At 40.7% G+C, this 5537-nt stretch overlaps 1 long non-coding RNA gene across 1 annotated transcript; it reads right to left on the reverse strand.

The window, feature by feature from the left end:
• Window positions 1–608: 608 nt before the first annotated feature.
• Window positions 609–3804, reverse strand: LOC124683136. The gene is made up of 2 exons (XR_006996560.1): window positions 3623–3804; window positions 609–959 (listed from the first exon to the last, which is right to left on the reverse strand). It is a non-coding gene; the product is annotated as an uncharacterized LOC124683136 (long non-coding RNA).
• Between the last annotated feature and the right edge of the window lie 1733 nt (window positions 3805–5537).

The raw sequence follows: 5537 nt of genomic DNA on the forward strand, positions 1-5537 counted from the left end.
TTAATCTAGCTAGTTTAGTTATTTTAAATCTAGTTTTAGTTATGTTTGAGTCTAGTTTAGTACTCTCTCTGTTCCTTGATATAAGGTGTATAGTTTTTTGGGGATTTTTTTTAAAGGACGTGGCTAGGCAGCATCCACCCTATTTGGGTGCTTGTTTGTCTATCCTAGCACTCACCCGTAAATGGAAAGACCTCAAATTTAAAAAAGGAAAGTTTATGACAGCTCCAAGAAATCATCCGAAATTTACCACACGTGCATTTAATTCAAATGGAGAAAATTAAAAAAGTCATAACTTGTAAACTGTGTATCGGATTTACAATCCGTTTTCACCGTTGGGCTTCTCACAACTAGATCTTCAAAACTAGATCCCATTTGTATATGTTTCGATGAACTTTTTTTTTCGAAAACCAACTTGGCTGTTGCGGAAAAGCAACTCTAGTGTCGTGACAATCAACTTCGCACAAAGAAATGACACTAGGAAAGGAACACACTTCTTTACAACCAGGAAGCAATTTAGTAGATTACATAGGTACAACTTAGTACCATACTTGTGACATCAGGCATACTTGAAAAAATCATGAATGACAGTCATAACTCCGAGGTTCAACTTATCGTGACATGGTAGAAAACTTATTAAAGAGCAGGTGTATCCAACATATATCAATGTGCACAAAGCAGAAAACAGTAAGCAGCTGTGACACGAACTTGAGGCTCCGTGGAATGAAACATGCTACTAGTAGTTCCCAGGAATATCTTTTGCGCCACAAAAGACTAACATGGTAACTAACACAAAAGGTGCACTTCAGAAATATGTTTTTGAGAAGACGGTAGCTGCGACTAGTAATTTCTGAACACTAAGCATCTGTCTTATCTGACTATGTACATATTTGTTGGAGCATCGATGTAGGAATAACATTTTTCTTCCTTGATCATGCTACCACTACGGGCGAACTGCTTGTCTGGAGAAAATGCAACCACATCAGTACATCAGTGAGTTTTTTGTGGGTTTTGCTAGAAATGCATAAAAGTTACTTATCATTTATCTGTATCTTGCATGACCAGGGGTTGTTGAAAAACTGAATAACCTACTTTCAGAAGCCAACATAGGAATAATTATCAAAATAACTCAATAACTTTCAGAAGCCAACATAGGAATAATTATCAAAATAACTCAATAACTTTCAGAAGCCAACTTAAGCAAGGTATCAAAACAACTCAATTACTTCACAAGATTTCAGTTCGAAGAAAAAATACAACTCAATTGAAAATCAGGATGCAACCCAAGTTTATTTGGAAAGGCAACTTAGTCATATACGTCATGCAACTTAAGTAATATTCCTGTGCAACTTAATCTAGTTGATGAAACAACTAAATAGAATCTGGGAAACAACGTAATCATGATGCTGAAAGACATGAAGAATATAGACTCAAGTTTATTTAGAAAAGTAAACTTTGTCATATACAAGATACAAAATAATGTACTCCATCCGATCCAAATTATTTGACTCCACATTGTCTAGATACAAATATATATAGATGAGTTTGTTGACTAGATACATCCGTATATAGATAAAGTGGAATCAATTAATTTGGATCAGAGGGAGTAATATTTGTGTTCAGCTTAATCTAGTTGATGAAAACAACTAAATAAAATCATATAAAACAACTTAGCTAGTCCAAACAAAGCAACTTAGCTAGATGAAAAGAAGCAACTTAATTATATTGGTACACTATCGTGGGGCATTTTAGTGTAACTCAAAAACTTAAAGAAACTTAGTTAGATCATAAAAATAACTTAAGCATGTTAATAAAAGAAACTTAATTAAATCACTATGCAACTTCGGACATTGCTTGTACACCAACTAGGTTAGATGATAAAATACAACTTAGTTAGATAATGTAAACACCTTAGGCATGTTGTCAAAGCAACTTAATCATGTGCAAAACCAACTTAATTGTAACCTAGAAAATAACTTCACTAAATGCGATAATAAAAAACACCTTAAATTAAAGCCCCCACATCACATGAAAAGTCACTGTGCAAACTAAACCTCTAATACAAGCTATGAAACCAACTTGGTGACAATAGTGTAAGAAAATTACTTATGGAGACAAAGTGACTTAGTTCTATGCTAAGTTGAAGTACGCAGTGTCAAACTAAACCCCTAATACAAGCTATAAAACCAACTTAGTTAAGATGGTGTAAGCAATTTACCTATGAAGACAAAGCAACTTAGTTGTATGCAAAAATAAATGCAAAATACGCAACTATGTTGACAAAAACAACTAGTATTAGCTGCAAAAACAACTTAATTACGTGGTGAAAAACGACTTAACTATGATACAAAAAACAACCACTTAATTCAGAAGCCAACTTAGTTCCATTCGAAAAACCAACTAAACTAGAAGATGAATACACAAATTAACCAAAATTATAGGTTGAGAAGGCAACTTAGTTAGATTTAGTAAACAAGTTAATTGTGTTCATGAACCAACTTAGTTTGATTCACTAACCAACTAAGCAAGAAGATGAAACACAAAGTAAACATACAGGTGATGAACCGTGAGTTCAAAATCAATGGATTAAATATAAGACCGTTCAGACATTTCAAAGTGGACTGGCTAGGTACGTACCAAAATAAGTGAATCAACACAGTAGGCTAGATATGGACCAAAACGAGTGAATCTAAAAAGCTAAAAATGTCTTACATTGCTGAATGGATGGATTATTGGTCTGTTAGTTCATACTAGCTGTGAAAAGAAATTAGAAATGAAAGGAAGTATGTACCAAGTTCGAAACCCGTATGGGGTTTGCTAAGGTTCATGCTTATGGCCTCACATATTTGGGATGGTAGAAAATGTTGGAGTTCAAACTAACAAATTTAAACGGTTCTTTGAAGATTGTGAGGGGTCCATTAAGATGAATATGCACAAAGCCCAGTTACTGATTTGCTCCATAGTCTAATTTTTTCGCTAAAATAGAATATCATTGATATGTTGTTGTGTGCTAAATGACTCTTAAGGATCACATTAATGAGTATAAAACAGGATACACAACTCACTTCTTTTTTCTAGTACTTCAGGCACCTTAGTATAAACTTACACAAAATCTAACAAATCTAACAAGTCCATCATATTATCTAAGGACTAAGTTTTCTCAGGTTCGTACGTATCGCCTTAGATATATGTTGTATATCAAACATTACTGGATTTCCTAAACAAATTAAATTGAAGGATTCTTTCAGGGGTCACGGGGATGCTTGAAGCCTAATGATATTTGTTCCCAAGTTAGATTCAATTAATTGCCAATACATAGCAACATTTGAATGAAACTAGCAGATAGTTAGATTATGAGAACCACACGTATGAGCTATATATCCTATCCCATATCCTATATACGAGATCAGGGCACCTATCTAACTTGTACTAGTAATTTAGGCACCACGGAGTAAGCCCACACAAAATCCATTTCTATGTCAGGCATACCAAAACCAATCCATTTCATCCCGGACATGACACAAATGGTTTACTACTGTCCTAGATAGGAGCAGGAACCAGATCGGGAATAATGAACGGTGCATATGCAGTGAGTACTAGCAGAGAATCGTGTAGATGGACGCACCTTGTGGCTGTCGGAGATGGAGCGTTGAGGAAGCTGGCCCCCAACCCAGTGGCCGGGTCGATCCAGCGCATGTTGAGCCCATAGAGCACCATGGCGGTGATTCCACTGAAATACGCCAAATACATCACCCGCTGGTCGCTCAGCCGGAACGCCGCCAAGTCCTCTCCCACAAGGCCTCCTACTCCCTCTGTTGAAATATTGGGCCCACTTTTAGTGGCCCAAATTAGATTTCAGTTTTTCCTATAAATCTCAAAGCCCACATAGTGGCAGCCTTGTGAGTTTGAGCCCAAGTTGGTGGCAGCTCACTAGGGAGTGGCAAGAGGTGGGAAGTTTAGTCCCACATTGAAAGTTGGGAGGAAGTTAGACCACCTTATAAGGTGGGTTGTTCCACCACTAGTAAGTGAGTGAGAATAGGAGTGCTACACGCGCGCTCCTCCTCCTCCTCGCTCGTCTCGACTCGACTCGACTCGACTCGACTCGACTCGACTCGACTCGACTCGACTCGACTCGACTCGACTCGACTCGACTCGACTCGACTCGACACACCTATATGAGTCCGATTGTTAAACGTCGCAATCTATGAGATTTGGGTGATCTCTAGTAAACTCATGAAGAGACCACGAAGTATGACGCATATGCTTCACCCGCGGGGTAGGCTACTGGCAGCCATGTACTGGTCATGACTTTGAGTGAAACCCTGTTCACGCAAAACTTGCAATTCAAGGCTTAGTCCATTGTTCAAGTGTGAGTGGATGTAGCTTAAGTTTCTAGGCGGAAGTTCAACTTAACAGTCTCCGCTGAAACACTGGTATATAAACAAGCAGCGAGTATTGGTAGTGGCAAGAGGTGGGAAGTTTAGTCCCACATGGAAAGTTGGGAGGAAGTTAGACCACCTTATAAGGTGGGTTGTTCCACCACTAGTAAGTGAGTGAGAATAGGAGTGCTACACGCGCGCTCCTCCTCCTCCTCGCTCGCTCGTCTCGACTCGACTCGACACGTCACGACGCGCGCCGCGCTCGTGGTGAGTGGATTGAGCCTCGAGCCGAGACTTTCCTTACTTTTTGCAGCTCAGGAAAACGAACAGAGTCCTAGACGGACGCGTCGCCGTTAGTCGGTTCGGGTCGCTCCCGGATCGTGGGCTATCCGTAACCGACTCGAAACGTTCGTGCGACGTGGGCGTGGCCCACGTTGCCTAGGGTTTCCCGAGCCTATATAATCTCCTGCCCGGCTACCGCGAAACACATCTAATACACGAGTTAGGGTTTCCACCTCTCTCGCTTGCGCCGCCATCGTAGCCTACTCCATCCCGCGCGCCGACGTGCATCGGCGAACGGGAGAGCAGGTCTCCGGAACCGCTCGTCCTTGCGATCCCGTACGGGAGAGGGCGAATTAGGTTTTGGGAAGCGCTCGCGCGACTCGCTCAAGCTCTTCATCACGGGTCGCCTTCCGTCCAAGTCGGGCGGTGCTGCCTACCGTCGTCTTCAACGCCGTCTACTTCGACCCGTCGTCAACAACGTTGTCATCAACAACGTTACCGCTGCAACATCGTCTGCTACACCTCCACCGTCACCACCACCGGATCGGTACGTGCGACATATCTCGATCCGTTTAGCGATGGATGCTTTACCGTTTGCGCTGCTCGCTACTCATGTTGATTAATGCATCTAGTATGTTCGAGTTTCACATGTTAGTAGTTGCTGTCATCATGTTTTATATTCTGGAATTAATCATGGAAATTGTGCCTAATTATCCAACAATCCAAAAACCTAATTGTAGGCAATTTCCTGAGTTAACAATGGCTGGTTTTTCCGATGCACTGAGGCCGGATAAGTTTACCGGTGTGCACTTTAAGAGGTGGCAGTATAAGGCCATGCTCTGGCTTACTCATCTGAAAGTGTTCGAAGTTACTGATGGT

This window comes from Lolium rigidum, chromosome 1 (genome assembly GCF_022539505.1).
Source record: "Lolium rigidum isolate FL_2022 chromosome 1, APGP_CSIRO_Lrig_0.1, whole genome shotgun sequence".
In the NCBI taxonomy this organism is placed as follows: Eukaryota; Viridiplantae; Streptophyta; class Magnoliopsida; order Poales; family Poaceae; genus Lolium; species Lolium rigidum.